This window comes from Lineus longissimus, chromosome 5 (assembly GCF_910592395.1).
Source record: "Lineus longissimus chromosome 5, tnLinLong1.2, whole genome shotgun sequence".
NCBI lineage: Eukaryota > Metazoa > Nemertea > Pilidiophora > Heteronemertea > Lineidae > Lineus > Lineus longissimus.
The window spans coordinates 5,394,933-5,420,698 of NC_088312.1; the positions used below are offsets into that span (position 1 = coordinate 5,394,933).

Consider the following 25,766-nt stretch of genomic DNA (forward strand, 5'->3'; position numbering starts at 1 on the left):
TATAAACTCATTCCGATGTTTGAGAATCAAAACAGTAAATGCCCTATGCTTGTACATGTAATGTACATTGTTCAGAGCCCGAAACATAGTTTCGAAGTCCCGAACTATTTCGATTCGCTTGATCTGGAGATGGTGGTACAGAACTAGGCCCTGATGTCTGCTAATATTATATGCCTATGAAAACCTTTCTGAATATTACTTCACTCGGGTACTTCGCAACCTTCATATTGGCCAACCTACGTAGAGATTTTAGTATATCAAACGAACGAGTTCGATTCTATTTTTTTCGATGCCGTGATAATGTTGTTAGCAGACTATTTTTACCTTTACTATATAACACCGTCCTCTCGATGTTCTATTTTTGAGGATGGTTTTATAGGGGTTTTGTTCTGTGGGGTAAAGTGATTGTCATCCAGGATATGAATCAATGGTCTCTTATTCTAACTTCACATTTTCATGAAAAAAGTACCAAAAAAATCTCCATTCTTCAGTTACATGCCTATACTGTTTTGCTTGTGTTAATGTTAACGGAAATGTTTTGATATCGAATATGTAGAGGTTAGCTTAGTTTTTGAATGCTAAAAAACTTCTTCTTTTTTGTAATTCCCTATTAAAAAAACTAACGGTCACTTCGTATGGTCGATGTGTCAATATCGAATCTAAAAACTTCTTCTTTTTTGTAATTCCCTATTAAAAAAAACTAACGGTCACTTCGTATGGTCGATATGTCAATATCGAATCTGTGTTCGTTCACAAAAATATTTTCTTTTACCACGTGAATGTTATAAACATACATGTATTCTCTTTACACATTAATATGATAGATGTGACTTTTTTAAATCAATAAAAAATATTTCGTCTAATTATCTCATTGTCTCGTGATTTATGGATATCACTGCAAATATTTCGTTCTCATCTCAAAAGGTTTTAAGAAAATCCCTATGAATATACACCAGTTATTTTAATTCCTATTTGTATTTGTCATTTCTGTGTTTTGATTGATCATTCACCGGTGACCCCATGAACTCTATACTCCTTATCACCTGGCTCGATTCAACATCGCGTGCGATTACCTAATATGGACTCGAGACATGTTTTCAGAGGCAAATTTCTCCCAAATGTCAAAAGTGGTATCTTAAATTACCTTACCCTGTCCCCTTAAAGGGTATCGCACCGGTCCACCGACGACACTTTTTAAGATAAACAGATTACCAATGTCGTCAGTTCAGTTAAGGGCTGGCCCTTTTAGGGATAAAGCAAATGACATCTGTACGGTATGTTTACCAAATCTGTCACTTGTGTGGATCTGTCATTCTAATGGCTCAATTAACATTCGGAGAAAAGCGGCTTCATTTCGTTTTTCGAGTAGATGATGTATAGATGGATCGAAAGATATGCCATTATGGTGACTGTGTAACACGGGGGATTGCAGCTTATGAGGTCGTGTGGGTAGTACTCTGGGAGTGAGTTCGATCTGTGTTCTCGCCACTCTGCACTTCCCGTGGTTGTGTCGTTTGAATTTGGGAGGGCTCAGTGATAGGCCTGATATCTGTAACGGTCCTCAACAGCCATCATGTGTTTTCCTTTTTCAAGGGATAACGTCAAAAAATACATCCTGGTGCGATGCACTGGCTAAAGATAACTTCCGGATCCTTGACTACGCAATTCAAGGATGGAACTTCCACCTATGGCATTGTCTCGCTCTCTATCCGGACTCCTGATACATCGGCTTGTACGGAAGGAGCCGATCATTAAGATAATGCTGGGGGGGGGGGGGGGTCTGGCTTGAAACAAGGTCTATAAGACACTGTGCAATATCAAATTTTAAAATATAGTACATGTACTGTGTTTCATGATCCTGTCAAAATATGACAATATACAAAATGAACGTAGGGGTAAGTGCAATGTCTTTATTTCCTAGTATTTGCGTCAATCAAAGCATCGGCAACATTCTTCGTCACATGGTTCACAAAATGCTATAAACGTGATCATCTTACTGTCAATCTCTCTATGGGTTGAATGATACAGCTGATATAAAGTAAACAGGCCTTGAAAGCTTGTAAAGTATTGTCATTCAATTGTCATCTGCTAGCTTGATGGGGTTACTGAGAACATTGCCAATCAATGGAGTTTTAATATTTATGATCTGTTCTGTCTCCGTTTATATATGATATTCAATGAAAGGCCATTTATTGTCATTCTTATAATGTTTTTTATGACATGAAGTTGTATCGGTCAACGTCGTCCAAAAGCTGTTGTTATTTTCGACGCAGGAATTGTTTGAGGGTTACCATGGAAATTGATACCCTATAACAAAGACAGCACGTGTCCTGTCGTCGTCTCTTTACAAAGAATGCTGCCCCCTGGCGGGGTGAATTGCAATCACTGCTGGACTGGAACTGCAACTTTATTTCGTTCACTGAATGGTTTGGGCCTCGTGATCTTGCCGGCATTTCTGTCCAACATAAAGTAGTTGCAGCCAACCCGACAGGCAACCCCCGATGCCATTTCTTTGAGAATACAGTTATCAACGCCTCGTGATTGATGGGATGGTTCCTATCCCTAAATCCCCTGCCCTCATCTTGACTAATCCACCAAGATATCTCTTTGTCAATCACAAGAATTCCTCTTCTTTCATTTCAAGTTCTGCCAGATCGTGCAAATGGCTTTTAGCTTGGAATGTTGTAAATAGTTCCCCCCAAGGACCAATTCATTTGTATCGTATGTCCGTTAGAGGATCCTTTAAATAATTCTCATCCGCACCCTTACTAGTACGGGATTCTTGTACCTATTCATGGCACTGATACACTGTGACTATCAACAAACGAATTTACCAATCCTGATTATTAAAATGGGTCTTTCCTCGGAGTAAGGAATGCTCTAATATTTTACAGTGAGCATATGCTTTTATAGCTAAAGCTACGATGAAGCTACTACTGTAATGTCGTGTTCGTCTTTCCAAAGAGGAAGGGTTATAGTCAAGGAGAGACGAAGCGTGTTCGTTTTTCGAACTACAAGATAATTTTGACTACCCTAAAATGCTTGATGGGACCACTATTTAATTATGTGACCCAAAAAGGAGTAATTCCTAATAAACGCCAGTGATGGATGCACACTCTAACTGTAATCGCATCCCTCATCGACCCTTCTTCCTTCAACCTCTCCTCAACCATCCCTCGGTCAATGCCCTTGACCTCTCCTTCTGCATCACCTCCGAACAACGTGAGGCCAACGGGGCTAGTCGTCCTCCGTCGAGTGCAATCTACAGCTTATACCCCTGGGACCATCTCCCCTTTATTACTCTCTAATAAAATTCCATGGTAATCACCCAAATACATATCCCCTTGTCGAGAACAGCAGTTGATTCAATCATCCTTCTTTGTCCCCGGTCCATAGAGTTCCGTACAATGTAATTTCAGGTGTGTTATATAATCCTTTGACATTTAACTATTTCTGGTACAGGTATTTTGGTCTGCCTATTGGGGCAATTCAATATTCCGGAACCAATCGGTGTTGCAATTAGGTCAAGGGTTATTACATAATTACGGGGCACTGGGTCACGTATGAAGTATCAGAATGTATCATGTGGGTTGGGTTAGTGGGTCAGTGAACTTTGCTTATCAGGATAGGAATACATTGGACTGTTATGTAATTTAAAAATTGGTTAACCTATATCAGATCTGGTGACATTATCTGACAGTGTTTCACGTGTTCCTTCGGACAGTAATCATGCATGTAATATCACATTATCATGTTAAAGACCTATTAGTGAATATTTATGCCAATCAAAATTCCATCGTTGAATAGGAATAGCAATAAGAGATTTGGGTTGATAGATTGTTATTTTGGAAAACATACAATAACTTTGACCTCTTTCTTTGTCTTGATAGCCCTTTAAAGCGAATCGGATGTGGTGGGTTGTTAAGGGAAAAAATACATAATTTAGTTATAAACGTAATAATACTGGTGGTCTCCTTGGGAAAATAATGGAAAAGGGATCTCTGAACTGAAAATGTAGGCCATGGTTGAAGAAAGGCCTATCGAGCGAACCCGATGTGGTGATTTTTTTAAAACATGGATACATTGGAATCTAGTAGTTTACTTAGAGACTCCTCAGAAACAAATTTTGTCTCTGAAACTTAAAATATTTAGGCCTACTGTAACCCCGTTTTCTACTTCTTAGTTAATAAAAAGTTTATTGGGATATGTTTTTAAGAATCTACCCGCAGCAGTTTCATTCACCGTGCGTTGCTGGTTAACATTTTTCTTCATTTCCTTTCTTTTTCGAAAAAAAATCTTAGGCCTGCCCCCACAGCATGATATTAGTCAGAGTTTATCCTTTGACATGCCATCTCCCTTTATCCGGCAAGTTCCCTTTTAATGATGAACACATTTTTTATCCTCGTTAAGAAATCCATGATGCTGGTGGATTTTTTCCGGCTTCGGCTCAACAAAGGCTGCTTTTAGCTCCGCATTATGCGGTAATGTATGTCTTTGACGCAGGATCTTTTCTCATCCCAGTATGGATGTCATTTTGACATCCCTTGCTTTGCAATTCCGAAATAATGAAACACATCGATTTTCTCAGCTGGATGGAGATAATAAAATAAGCCTTTTGAAAATGAGACTCCGTATGTAGTTTTGAATTACTGTAGTTTGCAAGCTTCTGTACATGTATATCAAACCATTGCCCCTAGGACGCTTCTGGGATACAAAACGCCAGCCCGAAATAATGAAAATGACAACAGTATTGATTGAAGTGAACTTATCATTGTTTTCCCAGATGTCTCCGCTCCAAGCATTTCTCAATTTAGTTATTTCAATGTTTTGAGTTCGTCTTGTCATTTCGTCGTCAAGACGTTGGATGACTTGGATCCTTAGGGTCTGCGGGCTTTCGGATGACAGTTTATACTTTTAGTCAGTTGTTGTCTTCTGCAGCAATCAGGTAGTGTTGTGAACTTCAGATATATACCTATCAGGTTTGAAGATCGTGGCAACGGCGACCGGAGTACGTGGTTTCGTGCCAAATTATGATATGGTCCAAGTAAAGCTTTTTGATAGTCAGATTATTTTCACATTTTGTCCACTTTTCATACCTTTTCATCATTTGATTATGCTCTAGTGTCTGTTGTATCAAATTATGCCATACGTAAGTCTGTAATTCGACAATTTATTTTGTTGGATAATGACCATAAGACCCAAACATCATTCTCCGTACATTGCACCAAGAACGAATAAATACTAATCGTTGTACGTATTCGTTCCAACTCCCAGTAGGCCTATTTCCTTGTTTTCTTTTGTTCCCATCTATTCTTAAAGAAATATGCAAGATTCATAGGAAAATATCAATTTCCTCAAAATAATCCCATTCAATTCTGAATGGATTGTTTTCGATGAGTTTTTCCGATCATACGTGATTTATATTGATTATTAATACTTGTTTAAACAAGCTCAGCGTAGTATAAATGCTTTCGTTACAGCCAAGTGACCTGGGTCGATTGCATCTTAATCGTACGGATTTCGTGAGCATCTTTACTGTTACGGCTTTACCTCCCCCCTTCATGGGGGCATCATAAATATCCTCAACCCTGGCAGTAACATGCTAATAATGTCAAACAACATGAAGGCTTTGTCGGCATGGATTATTGGTTGTCTTCAAAGAGATACTAATATATACAATTTCACGACTATTGACCCCCCATTCCTGCATATTGCCAGTGACAGGGAGTCATTAGCTATTAATATACACTGAGTATCCTTTTCTGAAGGCCAGAGCCCTTTGCCAGGGACCATCGGTTATCTCTGGCAAGGTGGCTCTTGTGTACACATCTGCTGTGTGTCTTCCCAATGTTTTAATACCTACTAGGCATATGTCAGGGTCGTCGTGAAACCATCGGTGAAGCCATCTAAGTAATGTTCCTAGGGAGGATCAACCTTGTCTCAAGGTTCTTTTTGACCACTCGGCAATGCAAGGTCGTACAACGAGAAATTCATCCGATTATCCCAAAAACGAAATGGCCTAATGTATTTGAGCAAGAAAGAATAAAGGCTATTCGGAATTTGTTCGGTTTTAACGCTTGACGTCAGGCTCTGAAACTTCAGAATGATATCATTTGCATGCTCGTGACAGTCATCTCTATTACTTTCGTCCACAGCTCCAGCCGACCACTCGCGCGGCTCTAATCATGTTGAATTTGATTATGACCATATTGTCTTACAACCTCTAATTGGATTATCATTTCAATCAAAACTCTGCTATAATTTTACTCAAATCAGTCATTTTCAATGTTACTCGAGATGTAATAAATACCTTAATGTTGATTATAAAAGGGATGTGGTTAATCCATTGTGGTTTGTATCATCATTTTTTGTACTGGCTTGATCACAATGGAGTTTTCGATTATTACTTTAGGGAGTTTGCTCACAATGGAAAGTCATGGTCATATTGTTGGTGCTATGTTATCATAAAAATTGCTTATAACCTCAGGGGTAACGATTAATATATGAATAACGCGTCTTTTGTCTATTCCCACTATCAGCTGAAACAAAAGCAAGAAAATTATTCTTGTCAATTGTTTGTTTAGCATGATACAATTAACTCGCTGTCAGCGTATAGTTCTTGGGGTCAGGATGTCTTTTTTCACTGTTGGTCCTGGCCCAGGCCCGAGAAAAAGTTGTTAAGCCTCTTCATATAAAAGTTCCAGGGAAAACAAGAATCCTTCCTCAAATGGTAGAAATTTTGCTAATCTTTTTCCATCCCTTATGTTGCGCCGTAGGCTTTGCTTTGCAAAAAAAAAATAACATAGCCCACATTATACTATTGTAATGCCGCGCGCTGGTTACCGGCTGTTGGTTCTAATAAAGTCGGATAAAACCATCAGCCGATACCCAGTTTAACGTTAGGTTTGCCCGGTGATTCTCTGCTACCATGTAACGCTGCGCGCTCTGCTACCATGTAACGCCATGCGCTCTGCTACCATGTAACGCCACGCGCTCTGCTACCATGTAACGCCACGCGCTCTGCTACCATGTAACGCCACGCGCTCTGCTACCATGTAAGGCCGCGCGCTCTGCTACCACGTAACTCTGCGCGCTGGATGCGGGCTGTTGGTTCTAATAAAGTGGGATAAAACCATCAGTCGATACCCTTCCAGAGGCTGTAAATCTTGACTTGAATTCGCAGGAATTCAGATACCTTTAGAAATCAGCTGAGTTCCATGGCATGCGTCCATTGCCTAGGTCGGTCGAAGTGTTTCTGGACAATGTAACACTATTACAAAAAGTGACGTATGTATTGCTCCTTTTTTTCCCTGGGCGGTTACAATAGCCATAGAATTTCATTTGAAACTCTAAACTGCCTGTATTGCATGGGATGCTCCCCGCATGGCAGGGATACCTCACAAGGGACCGGTCATTATCATTCCTGTATCCCAACGTCTAGAATGTCAAGGACTGTACCCAAGGGTCCGCATTATGCAGGATAGGCGAAGGGATTGTGTAGTCTTCACTGCTTCCGGCAGAATGTTTTTTTCGCAGACATTTGGTTTTATTTGTGGACCCTCTGCAAGAGAAGGATAAAGGCGAAAGCTGTAGGGATTCGATAAAAGACAGTTGTGTGGAGCTTTTTTTATCCCACAGGGTTATTGAATTTTCGGGACGTGTTATGTTGTTTAAAGGATCTTCTGAAGATTTGGGGGAGAGCTGATAAGTTAGAACTGAAGTAGTTTGTTCTAACTGTGAGTTTTACCAGTCCTCATCTATCACTCCTTCTCGGCCTAAAAAATCTCTCTTTTGTCACGTTGTTTCCCTTTTCCATTTTTTTACTTAGTAACCATCAAATGAGATTCCAGTCAGTCCCGTGATGTGTTTTTTTTTTGCTTTTTGCCTTTCTTGTATCATCCTTTCAAAACATATGCTATTCACCACCTCCGAGATGAATTTACAATTTTTAGATCACGTAGGCGAACGCTTGAAGGGGCAAAATACAGCTTTTGAAACCCGACAGGAAGCAATGTTTTGAAAAGACCCGTAATATAATAGCGGTCGGAGCTTTTTTTCCGAGTCAACCTACCCCAATGACGGAATAGGGTTGCGCTTTTAACCTTGCAAATGGCTGTCGGAACTCTAGCATGTTTATCAGAGACGTGAAAGGATTTTTTCTCATGCCACCAGGGATTTTCACTCGGGGATGGCCACTCGATCATCCGCTGCGCATTCAAAAAGGTTCATCACTTAACCCATTTGATATTTGCCTTAGGTTTGATAGAAGTGACCAGGTCCACTTTATGGTAACGACATACCACATTAAGAGAGTTATGGCTCTGATCCCACCCCTTGGTTTCTAATAACAACCGAAATAGGCAGTTTTTTAGTTCAATAATATAATTTTTTAAGCAATGGTGGTTGGTGTTTGAGAGCAACGCCCCCTGTCTCCTCGGCATGGTTGTGCTCGGAGGAGGTAATGCCTGACGGAGAAGAAACTCACGTATTCCCTACACGTTTTCAGGTAAAAACCCTCTTATGCTGATGGTTGTCGGCTACCCATTGATTCCCTTTATCCGGAATCTTTCAAGCTTGATGGCTGTGAAACATGGTTAAAATGTTGATGGTCAAAACTATGGGCAGTCACTTTTTACCTATACAAGAACTTTTGTTAGATGCGCTGAACCACCCCTTCGTCTTATCTTGCGCTTTATATTATCTTATCATTTTACGGCACTTTTACTCAGTCAAAACATAGTCTTGAATGCACTTCCAATGTCTCTTCACCCTAGCTGGCAGAATCCATTCCCATTTCATCCTCGCATTCGCTCAATACACATAAAAAAGCAAACATGATTTATATTAACCAGGTTTATCATAAGCAGGCTTTGATAAGGTAGACTCCTTTTGCTGTGTCTTAGACGACATTATTACTGATACATTACTTTGAAATATTCCCAACGGAGTGGGATGTGTTTCTTTGATCTCCTATTACACCTGCTGAATCAAAGGGGCTGAAATATGTGTTCAGCCGAGAAGAAAAAATGGAAAATATGAGAAAGAGTTGTAGGTGATGTAATATGGGCTGGGGATAATGGAGGGTGCTGCTTGGATGATAATGATGGGCTTGCTACCTCTATTTCCGATGATTTGGATATTCCATCAGTTGGTCGGAGTATTAGTATAGCTGTTTATAGGGGCATGATCGCGTACACCTCAAAGCAAAAAAAGAATGAACAGAATGAACAGAGTGAACAGAAATGCTAAAATTCTAAGTTCTGATTTTTGAGAGGGGCTGATGAATTTCAAATTCTTGCGTAATGAAATAGTAATGCTGTCACCGTAACAAAGGTAACGATGAGTTAAATGTAAAGGGAGCTACTTCCGAGTTACACCCAGAAAACAGTTCCTTTACTCTTCATCGGGTAAAACCTCATCTCGTGAATGATGGCAATAGTGAGGATGATGGCGCAGTTCGACCTGCTAAGCTAACCTCGGACGTCTTGTATAACATCTATCGAAGACAAAAATAACGGAAGCCGCTTCTGAGCTTCATCATGAAAACAGTTTCCTTAATTCCGTTACTCTTCAGCAGATTAAAACCCCGGCTCGTGTATAATGTCAATGATGACACTGATGATGTTGTGCCGGACAATGGACCCAGCGTTGGCGACAATAGTTGCCCATGTCAACGCTTTTTAGTCATAATTGCTTCCGGGTGTCGATCGTAGAGCTTAGCCTTCTTGATGGATGGATGGTGGCTCCGTCTAATAATTTGAGATGGAAGCTGAAGGATCTTTTGAAGGCCAGTGATGTAATGGTGAAATTGACGTGGTGTGATGCTGTATTTAAACTTAAGCCCAACAGCCCTGTTAGTGACATTTCAGGACCATTATCGTAGAATTCTAAGTAAAATGATAGAAAAAAGTTCTTACTATGATCTCCTATTAGAAATTTTCTGATTTGTTACTTTCTCAAAGGACGATAGCAGACAGTCGTAAAGCCAACATTATTCCACATTCTTTTCGAGGGTTTGAGTCGAACTATACCAGTCATGCCAGTAGTTCATTATGTTGAATGATAGTCGTATCATCGAACAGGGGTGATCATTCTCAAACTAGGTGTCGTGCAATGCTTTGCACTGTTGTCACAGAATGGTAACACCTTTCCCAAAATGAGTTTTCGTACCTGTTACTAAATTTTTCATTCCTAATGAATGCTCACGAGGCAGGTGATCAAGAAAAGAGCCCAAGGGTATGCTAACAGTCTAATGTCATTCTAAACATGTAATATATCTTTCTCAGTCAGTAGATTGGTAATCTCATTCCTTCTCGCTTTTGGAATGTGATGTTGGACGATATTGCGCTTTTCTTACCTTAATCGAAGGAGATGTAAGGCTTTGTAATGAGCTGTAAGAGAAGCATGTTGATACAATCAACATTCACCGTTGAGGATAACGCCACCATAAGTTGCTTGCCATGAAGAACTTTCTTTCTTTTGGTTTAACATAAGCATACTAGCATTCATGATTGATAAGTTGATGTCTATAGAGTTGCATCTTGTACTGCATGTAGAAATATTATTTGAATTTCTTTCAAGTTGGTTGCGATGTTTTTACTTGAAACTCCATTTCGACCTATACGATGTTTCAGTACAATTATATTTCGACCTATACGATGTTTCAGTACAATTATAGCTGTTTATGACATCAAAGGTTTTTTTGGTCTTAATTACGTGGCCACTGAAGATGCAAAGCTCTCGCGCTAAAGTGTTATCAAGAGAAGCAAGCACAGTGAAGGCTTTACATTTGCTCCTCTGGTTGCAGAAATCCTTTAACATAAGAAGCACTAGAATTATTAGATTATAACTTTCTTAAAGCTATTTTGCGAGAGGCCTTGGACATATCAAACTATCCGTACCAACATTGCTCCACTCTCGTAACAAAACCTGTAAGCTGCGGGTAAAGGCAGAGTTTCCAAGATAAACGAGCAAACAAACGGTACTTTCAGCTCGTGATGACAGCACCTTATACCAATATGATAGTGTTGCTTCAAACAATCAGATGCGTCCATCATTTACCAATGCTTTCATCTGACATGTCTGAACAAATTTATTCTCTATTCGTTGCCGATGAGATTTTTAATTTCCCTGGTATGAAGCAGGCCGCTGGGGTAGAAGGGGTTTGCTTACTTGTACAATGTGTACGTAAGCAGATAGCCTAACATGAAATCAAGGTCTTACTGTTTGCTGCTATAACGAATACGCGAAGTATAGTTATGGTAAATAATGATACTAAGCGATCATTGGGTCGTCAGTGAAGACATATCTAACTTCGCAGGGAATGAATATCATGGTTGATATCATCTCCGTTCACTTAGCCATATTCTATGACTGAAGAAGCTCTTGATAAAACGAGATGGAACAGGCCTACTTGAAATAACATTTATTAACTTATACCATAACCTTCTAAAAATTCCTGTACATCGTCTTGGTGTCTAAAATCTTACACACAGTGCTTTACACGTCATGGAACCATCGTAGAAACCTATACCGACTTTCAGCGTTATCGTATGGACACAGGTATTTCCCGTCCCTTGTTCGATGGACAGTTCATTGTTCCATTTGAACCCTTCGTAAGGTCAAAATGCCTTCAGTGCGCAGTCTATGGATTTCCTTGCAATCCGATACGACCCTTGTTGAAAAACAAACTTAGAGAAGAGGCAAACGTACTTTTGTATCATATTGCAAACTGATGGACGATTATAGTTAGGACCAGTCACAATATAGAATGTTGGGTGCAAAAACAAGAAAGGTCCACTGTGTCAGATAAGTGGGCCCTTAACGACCCTCACCACACCAGGTGTGATTTCAATAGGAGGCACAATGACCCCAGTCGCCCTGTGACTGATCTGGGCCCCTTCTGGGCCTTTCTGAGCGCAGCATCACAATAACTGCGCCCCTTTTCACCAAAGGTTCAATAAGCCCCTGAAATCAGTGCAGGAGGCAGCTTCTTATTTACTGTTGTGACAGTGGCGGCCATCAAAGCAACAGCATCAAACATATCATACTATAACCGTCATGAATACTATAGATGTATTTGTAAGGGAACCCTTCCTTTATTCTAAGTGTCAAAATGCGGTCTCTGTAACCGCTCCCATGAGACCCCCTTTCTTCGCTGTTTGATACCAGCACATTATGCCAATTTCTACAAAAATGCGTATTCAGTTGCCATGGTTACGTATGTTATCTAGGAGACGGGGGTAATGTAGAAAAACTGGAAGGACCCTTTGTCTTTGGTGAATCATTGCCAGCGCAAATCATCTCTTTAAGGGGAAAAAAAGGTCACCATTATTTCCTGGGTAGCTTGCCTTAGGTAAAAACATCTTAACCCTTATTTCGGTTATTTCCGGGGGAAACGACATTGCAAGCAGGTTGTATTTGAATTGGTTTTTCTTATGTAAATCATGATGTGGTACCATTTTCATGACATTATCTGCCTAGGAATTGGCAAATGAATAATGATTAAAATAATCCACTTTCTGGATGGATGCTGGCCTTATTTTGTCCAAATTCAAAAACTTGAAATGCTATTAGATATGTGGGGAAGGAAGAGAGTTATTCTCTTGGTATTTAATCTGAGACTCGACCTACCCGTTAGAGACTTTATCATTTCGTAAGAGGGATCTGGCTGGGTTGTACATCCAGTGATGCACAAGACCAATCAACTTTGTTCGGGATAAAAATTACGATTCTCATAGTACCTCGATAAATATCCACTTACATCACTCAAAGGCCACTGACCCTTTCACCATTCTTCAACAAACCCTTAACAATACCTCATCTTCCCAACATTACTGTTATTTTCATCTCTTTATAATCAGTTATCACCTGCCCCTTTCTTTCGGATCATTCAAATACGCAAGGCCCCAACTTTAATGACCTCTTAATATGTAATCAGGACTGATGCAGCCTAATTATTATTTCTTGGTTAATTATAAAGCCATTTATTATCAAATCCAACCTCAGCCATTAAAATGCTATTTGTTTTAAATTTGATGTGTGCCTTTCAAGATTAGGTTCTTCGGTTACTGCTTGATCGTGACGACAAAGTTCCTTGTCTTTGTGGATAATTTATATATTTTTCTTTCATTCTTTTCCTTCTGATGACAAGGGGGTGCGATTTTTTTGTGCTTTCTGGGGACTGTACCTAGCCTCTTCAACGAGTCACTTTAGGAAAACACTCCATGATATCGGTGACAGTCGTCATTTTTGCGCATCATGAGTTCAACTTATGAAGGAAAAAGGGGCGACAAGACCGGGGTTCGTACCCATGACCCCTGGAGTAAGAATCGAACACACCGAGCTAATGTCATCACCGGTTTAAAAGCTTGAACTTTGAACTGATGTGTAGAGTTGGTTTCTGACTATTGAAGTGGCTGATTGAAATACATGTACATGATACAGGGAAATACATGAAGATTCCATACTGGAAAAGTTTCTCAGGATTTGATACGAAGTATTCATGGCGAAGTCATCAAATTGTACTCCGTTTCGATAACTCGATCCAACTGCCACCCATTGTCGTAAGTTCAGAGTTATCATAATCAAACAAGTGATTGGCCGTTTGTCAATATATTCAAACAAACCAATCGAAACCTCGAGTGGTATCGGATACGCGAGCAATTTATCAATCAATGTCAGAAGACAAGCGATGGTTTCGTGTCCATTGTTGGGGCAAGTTGTCGATCATGCTTGTCCATTGCGGCGGAAGCAGCCAGATCTTTGTAGTTAACAAGTGTCAATCTTTAGGTCTGATTTGATCCAGTGTTTTAATTTGATTTTGAGGTTTATCGTTATATCGGAACTGTATAGTTGCATTCCGTTTGAAGTCCCACGTCTCACGAGAGTTCATGTTACATGTGTTACATGGGCTCTTGTCTTTAGTTGGACAAGTTTGAATTGTTTAAATGTTCGGATTTGATTTTGAGATTAATCAGTACACTGCAATCGCAGTTGCACGGTTGAGGTCCTACGTCTTAAGATAAGCCCTTCTCCTGTAAAGGACTAGCTACGTTTTTTTCGGAGGAAGAGACATATATGTTTGGCTATCCATGCTCCGACGATTGTCATTCTCAGAAAAGTATCAATTGATTAAAAAAACAATGTCAAAAGGAAGAAAGGTTCAGTTCTTGGTCTTTTTGATAATGTAAACTTTTGACATGTTTGGAATTTAAACACGAAAACAGTCATTTGGTCCTGAAGCAATGTTGCCTTTCGTGATGTTGCAGGTGGTCTTGTGTCATAATGAAAGGGTTGGGATGGTCATTCCGACAGGGATGCTCTCTCTTTGATGTCCTAATGCGTAGAAATACTTTGTTTGCCTCCACTATCCCAGGGATATATAGGATTAGGATGGGTGATACATTTCCTTACACTAGGATCAAGCGACAATGAGTCTGGGGCCGAGACCTCGGTTTGTGTAAGGCGCCATTGTTCGCAATAACTTCCGTTTATGTTTCGGTGGTTGTGTTACCCCGCAAATATTTGTCAAAAGCATTGAAAGTCCCCATCCCTGGTCGGTCTTTTGAACATTTGGGCATCAGGGATGAAGGCGTGGTCCCATGGGCCGCCACAATGGCAAAGAATTGAGTTATTTCTCGCGAATTGCCCATTACCAATACACTTTCACAATACCATGTGTTTTGTTGATGTTGTTTCGCATTTCTCTTTATTTGTCACATAAAACTCGTTGGTGTTGAACTGTAAATTGACACCCGGCGTCGTATTTCGGATACATTACTCGATATTTGTTAAAATTTGAATAATACTCGGCTGACACGTTGACATAATTAGTCATCCGTTGAATGGGTAAATTGCATCACCAAGAGAAAGGGGAGGGTAATCGGAGCGGCATAATGCGACATCACGTTGCTTCAGGGGCTTGAAGACATTTTAAATTACTGTAATTCTCCATCAGATTTCAGTACCATGACAAGATTGAATATTGGATTTTGAAATACGTTTGATTGCGTGAAATTGAAAAGCTTATTCCAAAAGTTTCTAGCTTAAGTGTTGGAAACGTGCAGTTAATAGGAGTTTTTTTTGGACCGTGATTTGCTCAGGAAGTATGTGATAAGTTCTGCAAGTGCAAGCTTGTGAAAACGTCTCGCTCGGGAAAATCGTTCACGGTAGCCTATACATGTAGATTTGGTCAAGCATCGTAGATCAAAAATATAAAACTGGAGAGGTGGAATCGTATATCACACATGTATTGTGTACATAGACCTCCCAGTGCATATTGTTTGAGTATAATTTCACAGCAGCACATATTTTGGACGTTTTTACGACTTAAGAAATAAATATCTACCCCGGCCTTCACAAACACCAGCTGCTGCCGCGTCAACCTTACATATCCATCTAGGGTTGGTCGGTGTTCTCCTCAGCAGCTGCAACCTCGCACAAGCCGTATTATCTTCGAAGAAGCTCTTACGTCTTCCGAACACATTCATAATCAAACCATTATTCAGCCTATTCAGGACATTTTTCCACGTAATCACAATTGGTCGTGTCAATATTGAGGCAGGAGGAACTGGAGCTTGTTGAATACAGCATCTCCAAAAACGACAGATTGGAAAGCTATTTAGAATGCTTCAAACATTACGTCATCGTAAACCCGTTAACTGGTTTGAGAACCGGTTTCTGTTCAAATTTCAAAAACATCTATTCTGGTCCAGCAGCTGCGTCGTCGTCCCCCCCCCCCCCGACTTTACATGTCGGTCCCCCCAGAAAAAAAATTATACCCATTAGTCGATCAGCCCAAAAGCGATGGCAATTGGGCCTTTTAGCCACACTCTAACAATCTCAACTTGGGAAATATTTGAAGTATATACTTCGCCTATCCGTTAGCGTACATTTCTGACCAATGAATTGGCACTATAATAGACTACTGTAAGCAACATTGGAGAACGGTGGTCAGCTACTGGTATTGGCATGGGGAGCGTCCAAACGAATGCAGTAGACACTGAATTATCTGCCAGGAAGCATTGGTGCATACTTGACATCTGACCTTCAGGGAAGACGAGAAAAGGTCTATTGTGTCACAGCAAAAAAAATCATTTCCTTGGCTGGGTTGATCAGCTATATCAAAATTGACGAACGTGTGGTGAGATATTTTTGTTGAACAAAATGGAAGAAATTTGTTAGAAATATGACCTATGTACTAGATTGATTTAGATTCCCATGAGCTTCCGTATCTCTCAGAGAATGACTCGTACTTTCCTTGCTTCAAGAAACCCTTCACCCAAGGCAAAGTGAAATCTAGTGAAAACGTCAATTCCATGGGCGATACTTCTGTTTTCTTAGGTTATCAAATTATTGTGTAGTTCATTAATTCCTTGATTCAACTGCCTGACTCCAGATGACGAAAATTTGACATTGTCTCCTTACGTAATTGTGCTTTACACCCCAAGGGTTCAAATGACAAAAGGGTTTAAATGAGAAAAATAAATTGCACGCGTCGACAGGGTCATGCTGTCTTGCCTTTTCGCATTCGCTATTGAAATTTTTGAAATTAGTTTTAGCGATTGCATCAAAAGTTATGTTTCACAGACATCATGGGGCCCCTTGTAACACTCTGGTATCAAATCGGGTGGATTAGACTATAAATGAAAACGCCACGAATCAAGTCCCTTTTTCCCCGAAGGGTCTTCAGAATTTCGTTCCAATGATACGACTCCCTTCTCAGCAGTATGCGGCATATGAAAGCATTGTACTTTATTTTGTGACGTTTATCCTCTGTTTCCTCGATCATGATCATGAATCGGTTGCCAGGGATTTCCCTTGTTATCCCTCCAGCATTCTTGCAGCGAGACCCTTTTCTATGCAGGGATAAAATGACCCCGTGTATGAGTCAGGGTGTAAGAGATGTATACAAGCAAGGGATTTACAGAGGGTCGTGTGCACCCTCACACGCCTTTCGTTCTTTTAATCCCCACTCGAAGTGTTCTTTGTGACAAAATGACACGAGAAATATGTAAGGAAATGCATCAATCTGATTATATGATACACTTTAAAACCCTTCTTAGTTTGGTCCTTTTATATTGCCACGTGGCAATAGATAGACCCATATACTATAAAACTGTCAACGAAAAATTGGGGCTTTTCCTGCTGCGTATCTTTGAAATTTCGTTGTGCAGACTCTCGCAAGACAGCAAACACACGTTGTTTTTTCTCATTATAATAATAATGGCTAATGTATGGTGTCATGAAGAAAATGATTCTAAAACAATCTTGAAAGACAATTTTCGATTTTTTGATAACATTAACACATTGTGCAAAGTCATTGCCCATTGTTAATGAATTCTGTGAACATTATTTTTAACGTTTTACCCCAGGTTCGTTGAATTGTCTTAGCACCTTTTCGCGGACAAATAATGCGTGGATGTGTTTTCCGTTAATTTATTGATGTCTGGAGCAGATGATGAAAGCATCTTTTGGATACAACACTGAGCCTTGTTATTATTTTTTTATGTTTTTTCTTTCTTTCTTTCTTTTTGTTATTTTTTTAAAATTCGTATCATCTTTGTCTTTGTTACTTTTTTGTACTCTCGTCTAGGAATTTGTAGTGACTCATTCTACCTTTGGGGAAGCAGTTGGTCATTGATTTATTAATCAGAAAGATGGTTTGAAATTCTGGGGTTTTTTTGAGGTAATAGGATGTGCATACTAGATGAAATATCGTTCTGCAAACTCTGATTCTTCCATACAGAAATGTTGCCATTCAATAGCGATGAGATGTTTTGTGCGAAGATACACTAAGATGAATCGTTTTCTAGTTTCAAAAACTGCTTTCTTCTGAACGTTTTTAAAAATATAATAATATTGTCTCTTAAAAGTCATGATTTTATTTTGCTGAAAATCGATATGGAATTTCATCTGTGAGGAGCCTACCTTGCCTTTTAATTTTCGGCAATCTATCTTCTAAGATAATTTCAAAATGACCGTCTTAGATTTCCAACAGCAAATTTCATCAAAGCTTACAACAAAAGACGCATCCCCAATTTAACTTCACATCCTCTTATACTATCCTGATCCTGTGTAAGGGTCCACTAGTGCCATTGTTGTGCGAGAAGAAGGAGTCCAATATGGCCGCCGTGACTCAGGTTTTTCGGAAGGCCATTATCAAGTTTCTTTTCTCGTTTTAAACTTGTTCACTTTGGTGAAAGTGGGGGTCGATAGGATGATGTCGCGGGGAAATAGATATGTGTGGTGCCAGTGCATTACTTTCATGAGTTTCTTATACGTGTATACAGAATCGTGTAATGTACACGTTATAGTATCTTTGTTGGGTTATGTGAATCTTTAAAATTTATGTTATGCTATCACCAAGGAATCATTTTCTTTTCAAAAATGTTCATGTATTGTGCGGCATCGTTAATAGGGAAAGGGACTGAACGTATTGGGAGACAAAGTTCAGAGAAAGTACGAGTTTCCTTGAAAGCTGGGATCGTGTAAAAAAAGATGTGTATATAAGTCGGTGTTCAGAAGCTTCTAAAGGGCAGGGGAAGTGGTACGATGTATTGCATACCTTTTCTAAATTCTATAAAAAAAAACATTCACGATCACTCACTCGGTATCATATTCATTTTAAAATACTCGGTGGTACTAGTGAGCGACTCTATACTGCTATTCATTTTTGGCTGAACATCACCAACACCATGTTTTGAAATTGTTTTGAAAAGGTACAGCGAGACTTCCGATCGGATAACTAAATCCTTTCGAAAGTTCTCATGTCAATAAATGGACGTTATCATCATTGTAAAGGACAAACGCGGAGTGGCTATGACAATATCCTAAAAGTTTAGAAGAACGTCACACATCCTTCGTATGATTAGTTTAAATTTTGCCGCTTCCTTGTTCGAAAAACCATCCTTTAGAGGGATGATCCTGCTTTAAACCTGACGAAAGCCTTTGCCTTGATACTCAAAGAAAGAAGTTGAATGCACTAGTCTTGTTTCTTTTGTATCGTATGTAACTCCCAATACGGTACTTAAATATTATTTTTCATTTACATATGAAATATTTGAAATGTAAAACATGCCCCCTTGACCATTAAACCCAAGGTGCCCAACAGAAAAACATTGTATTATGGATGATGCTTCATGTATAAGTAAACGTAACTAAATTCCATTGTATAGATAACTCCTTGTTTTATCTCTCTTATCGCATCTTTACTAGTGATGATACAATGACTATTTCGTCTGATTTGTGAAACTTTTCCTAAATCGCATTGTATGAATCCTTTCCCTAACACATGATATTAGTACATGTCGCACAGTTCACATCTTCAGCCCTTCTCTAACGTATGTCACCAATCCTCCCTCGGTACCCAAGCTCATGAACACACAAGTTCCTCATCAGGAAGTGTTTAATTTAACGACGGTGTCATTAACGACGGTTGTAGTTCAATTTTCGAAGCCACATCAGGTGATGTCATCTAAAACGCAATGGCTGTGGAGAGATTTCAATCATTACAATGGCTTTTCCGTGACATCGCCAATTCACTTGATGAAGATCGAACGGACCTTAAGCAGGATTCTGTGAAAGTTATTTATTTGATCGTTTAACAATCCTTTGAAATGGATTTGACTCGTTATTTGACGTGTGTATGTTGAAAGAATGATAGGGTGTCTTACATGTAGGATATGAAACACATTTATGTTTCAGCTCCGAAGCAAACATGCAGTCTTTGTTTCCCTGAACCTCCCTGTAATGAACCCTTCCCCTTCTCTCCTTAACCATGATACGATCTTACTGCAGATATACACCCTTAAGTCACACGTTTTCAATTATATAACCATCCTTCATTCCTGACGTATTACATAGGATGCAAATCATGATCGATAGGGAAGAAAATCCCGAGGGTCTTACTGTCAGAATAAGGGCTGTCATCCCTCAGCCTCGGGCAGCACTCAAGGCTAATGCAACCATGTGTATATCCCTTCTTTATACACGACGTATCCTAGCAGCGGGGTTTGAAACCCTTTGCCAACAAACTTGAGACCCTCCGCCCTTCGTGTATTTTGTGCGGGCGCTGGGCGTCTCGATTGTGCACGATGTAGTTGGGTTTCTCTTTTTTCTGGGCATGGGATAAAAGGGACTCGGGAAGGGCAGAAGTGAATAGTGTGACTGAATGAGCTCAAAAATGGCGATAGTTATAATATATGTGTGCATATCACTAAAATTCTCCAATTTTCTTCTCATTTTAGGTAAGTGTACTTTTAAACCGCGGTTGACTGTGAAAGTTGTACGACGAAGGGGTGGTGAGTATACTGCAACAAATAAAATGCGCATTATAAATATCTCAATACTTCATCATTCAGTAAACTGCAGTGACGATTGAAAAGCTATAAGAGAAATAAGTCATTTTCGCTAAAATGCTACAACAAATCCCTGTCATGATAAGATGAGACGAATAACTGACTATACCGACCATGTGTTTAAGTATGTTTCCCTAGATTCTTCACTCTTTGGTTGACAACCAGTTCGAAATAAGCTACCGTATATTCTCAAGAAGCAGGTAAGTGGATTTACAGGAATCGAAGGATTCATTCCCCCTTTTACTGTTTCTGATTCTATTCGTAGAGGGCCCAAAATGACCATAGTTGCTGATCTGATTAATGACCAGCACCCAGCACCCCAAGCTATGCCAACATGGTCAGGAGCAGGCCAGGCCCGGTTGGCCACTAAGTGATATGTTTTTTTTTATTTTGCAAGTTATCTCTATTATTGTCGTATTCTTCCTTTCGTAATGAATGCTTTCTTTAGGTGAATGGAAAAAAGGTCGCTACCCTTCATGATAATTGTTTTTCTTTATAGAATTTCTTGCCATTTTAGTTGCTTTCCTTAACAAATTGCTTTCCTTTAAAGAATTGCTTGGCTTAAAAGAAAAGCGTTCCCTTAAAGATATTCGAAGAACTGCTTTCTTTTGAAAAAAAGCTTTCCCTAAAAACATTGCTTTCCTTAAAACAATTGCTTCTTCTCTGCTTTCCTTTAATAACTACATTTTTTAAAGAGGTGTGTGTGATCCACAAATATCTGCTTTTCTTTAAAGAACTATTTTCCTTATAAATTTGCATTCCTTCAACGAATTGCTTGTCCTTCTTGGAACGTTATTTATTCCCACCCATTCGCCTTTTCCTTAGCTTCTTTGACTATTGTCGTCAACTTCAAAAACTTACTGAACTCCTCTTAGCAATCAAGATGCATTTGAACTCATCCACATTTGAACTCAAAACCCTTCTTTCAAGATGTAGACGGCTAAGTATTTCATTGAACGCGAATACTTTTTCATTATCAATAAACGTCACGTAAGCCTCAACAACATAAACGTTAGGATTTGAGTAATACCTTCTGACCGTTTGAATTATAAGACAACAAAAGGGAAATTTATTAAAATGTTCATTTTATTGGCTTTACTCTGATGGCTCCACCCGAAATACAAGTTTCATTCAAACTGAATGTCAATTTCTTTGTAACATAACCCCAGTAACATTGACTCTCTGCACCGAATTTGCTTGCCTCCTTCGATACCTCATACCTCTTATAAAATTGAATCCATGTCCCTTTCACTTTGACAAGGACGCGTGGTCGAATTTGCAATTTAAATTTCACGCGCCGAACTCCTTGCTTGCTTGCCTTCACAAATTATACCTTTTCTTTAGCTTTGCATGACGTTATTCACCGATGTTTACGCTCCGTCGCCGAAGGCAGAAGAAATTGACTAAATTCTGTTTTCAGATATTTTCGCTGAGTTGTGTGATGTGAATTTCATATACTTTCATATGTTAATAACTTTCACCGATCAATTTCATATAACGAGCTATCAGGGAGGATGATTTTGATGAACGTTTTGAATTCCGTAGTTTAGATTGAAGTTGGACGTGTCTGTATCTTGGCAACAATCATGGTTCTGTTTATTGCATCAACGAACATATTGGACTTAATTTGGCTGTCAACTCCTTATCATCCATTTGCTTCAGATTGGAATAATGAAAAATGATGCATCTATAACTATTAAAACTGTCGAATTTGCTTTCCTGAACCCCAATCCAGCGAAACAGGATGAATCGCGTGATCAAACCTCCACCATTTTCTTGTAAGCAGACGACTCCTGCGTGCCACGCCAACTAAATACTTCATATCAAAAGAGTTCAAAAACATTAAGTAATGATGAAAACAGACTAACACGCTATTTTCCACCCCTTGAGAAGATACTCAACCATTCAAAATCCAATCCTTGAAGCACCAACCATTTGTAAATTTTAATCATTAAATTACGATTAAAACGAAAGATTCGAATTAAGGCATTACGGCGGTAGCTTTATCTCCCCCTGAACTACCTTTCCCAATTACTCAAGGGTCTTTGTTCATTCTCGACCCTGTGTGAACCCTTCCTTGATTAAACCCCTTTCCAACTCAAAGAAACCCCTCCAACCGTCTACAGGTGCACGTGGAATGCCTTCCCTTAATATCCATTTCGCTTTCAAGAAGGGAAACCCAAATCAGTTTAATTGAACCGCCTCCTCGGTGTCGGTGATGCAATTTCCACGCACGGGTTCGCTTTGACAATGGGAAAGGCTTGTCCCCCTCGAGCTGCTAGGTCGACATCACCTGTTCTCTCGTAACCTTGGCTTTCGATCAGCCTTTCGTCTCTTTCATAACGCGACAGTATTGCCTTGTAGTCATCAAATAAGTTCCTTTGATTGCCATGAAATTATGTTTGTTCAACGCTAAATGAGCATAATATCTCCAATATCTCTTACCATACTGTTGTCATACATAAATAAGGAGAACAGAGACGCTACCATAATTGTTTTTGGCAAGTCTCGGTTTGCTGACGTGAATACTTAGAATGATATAAATGTCACAGATCAAACCATGGTTTTACATTGATGATTCTCGTCACATTATCTTTAAGTCATCATTGGGGAAATTTATTCTGGAGTAAAATTGGCTCGATTAAAAATCAAAAATACTATATTAATAGAAGAGGCTGAAAATTATTGCTGCTGTTGTTTTAATTTTCCACTTTTCGAAACGCCACTTTTAGTCACAAGCCTATTTGCCTTTTAATTCTTACAAAATATATTTTGATGAATTTTGAGCCCATCATTGCGTGGCGACCATCATTGCGATGATATTGACACCCAACTCCTTGGTGAATTAATTTCATTCTTTAATGAAAATAGATGATAGGGTGAACATGCTAGATAAGAAATATCAGTTTCTTGTACGTGTCATATACGTACCATGCCGTCAGAAAAGTTCACCGCTTTTCTCAATATCCCACTCGCAAAGCTAATTCAAAATGTCGTTTTAGAGAGAAATTTTGTATTTTTTCCCTTAATGAGCTATTTAAAATTGATTGGTTATGCTGAGCGATGACTAAGCACGAGCATGGTAATTGATTGGAGAGACTGCCTGGGAGAAGTATCCTTATTCGTCGAGAAGGTAATTCGATATTGGGAAAGCTCGTAATATGGTTCCAGTCTTAACGGGGCTCAGCGTTTCGAGTAATAGCAACAACGCGCCAGTGCGAAGACAAGACCCGAATGTATCTGGTCCAATTCCTTCACCTCTGTGGCATCACTTTCTTCCCTTATGACAGGGAGGTGACCTTTAATCCCTCTTGAAATAAATACGATTGTCCCTTATCGACGAACCTTAATATCCATGTTGGTTTCTCCTTTAAAAAAGATTCTATGTGATATGCAATACCAACGAACATCGCTACTTACAAATGCATAAAATCTAACAAAAATATGATAACATGCGGTAGATAATATAAAGAAGGTTTGTGAATTGTTACATCAAAGTTCATTGAAATAACATCTATCCAAATACATTTATGTACATGTAATGACAATGAAAAAAATATGATTGAAGAAAACTTAACAAATGGCTAGCATAAAACGTAATCATCGTAGACTAAAAAAATCCAATGATTAATTATCTTTGGCATTTTCTTCGTATGAAATCGGCGTTAAGAGAATTTTTATACAAACTTATATACTTTGTTCCTGCGCTATCATCATCAAGGTTGAATACCTCTTCTGCCAACAGCCCTGTGATAAAACAACACACGTCAAGGCTGACAAAGCATGTCAGCACCACATCGACACTGCTTACGAGATATCTAATATCTAATATTCGGTTTGATCAGAACTCGCATAATCACATATATCCACCCTGTTTCGGAATAAAATTCATTTCATCGGTTCAGAGATCAATAGAATGTATCATATCTCCGGTGCGTTTACCCTGGGTTTTGTACCGTGACTCTGATAAAGGTTCACGTGCTACGATGCCGTCGAGCGGAGAAATAGGGATTGCTGATCTGTGGTGGATAAAAATGTTCCGATTGAATGGTCAAGAGAATGTTTGTGAGTTGACTGGTTGATGAGGAAGTTGATTGTATAAGTTGTTGAAACTTTCTTCATCGTAGAAAGTCAAAATTCCGAGATTATTTTGAAAAAATACAATTGCACGATGAGATAAAAAGTCGGAATTCCGAGAAAAAAAGTCAGATTTCCGAGATTATTTTGAAAAAATAAAAGAAGACGTGAAGGACGTCGTAAAAAGTCGGAATTCCGAGATTATTTTTAAAAAATAAAATTGCATGATGTCCTTTCCCAGCCACCGTATGATCACAAGCACCCTTACCAATAATACACTCACTAGGAGAGAGAAAAACATAAAAAATAAAAAATACATCCATTATTTGCCATCCCCTTAGCAAAAGCCTGCATCCTTCTTCTAAATAACATGAAATCCTTAATCAAGCAAGAGACCGTCCCACCTTTCTTTACATTACCGTATTTTTTCCTGATTTCAATTATCACGATGAGTCAGAGATGTCGTCCGCCGGGATTTTTTCCTCATTGACAAAACGAATCCAGTCATCGCCTTGTAGTATCAAGATCTATTGACAAACGCTTTTTTCCGCGAGCCACACGCACATTGTACTATTTAACATAACCAATCATTCGAGCATAATCTTAGCTTCTTTGGAAACATCACGATATTTTTCCATCCGAGGCCGGTGCGATCCGTGACAGATTGGATAGCCATCAGCATATCAAAGCCTCACGGTGCCTCGGGGCTGCAACCGATAGTTTCATATCTTTGTGCGCAAAACAACCAATATTGACAGGGGGATTCATGGAGGATTCCGTGCCATTGGTTATTCTAGACTTCCCTGATGATAATGATAGCTCGGATAAAGAAGATACTTTTCCGCCGCTCATGCTTAATCAAATCTTCTTTCCATGTTCCCCATGAACGAAGGTTGTCTGCTGTTGTCAACTTAAAGCTTAACATACGTAGTTTCTCAGGGAAAAAAACTACTGACAATTGCTGGTAATGGTTTCTCATTTATACTATATGAAAAATGTTGAGGATGGTCGTATTGCAAGTGGCATTTTTTTCTGGATAATCTGGTCAAACCGCTGTAGCTAGAGTAAACACTACATTCACTTGCAAATCAATTGTTTTATATGAACACAAATACTGTATATGTACATGAATGAATAAAAACAGTAAAAGAAGAGAGTAAAAAAATGTGGATACACGGAGAACATCGCACCTCTTTCCCTTTAAATCGATATTTACAATGTTCAGGTTGATTTGCTTCCTCTTCCTCTATGTCTTCACCGTGCATCACGGTGTATTGCTGCACACCTTCGCAGGGAGCTCGGAAGGGTTCATTGCTGATAGGGAGCAGG

General features: G+C 39.3%; 1 protein-coding gene across 7 annotated transcripts in view; it reads left to right on the top strand.

The window, feature by feature from the left end:
* The window catches only part of LOC135487618 (protein lin-28 homolog), a 168,976-nt gene that overhangs the window by 94,176 nt on the left and 49,034 nt on the right, over positions 1 to 25,766 (top strand). The window lies entirely within an intron of this gene.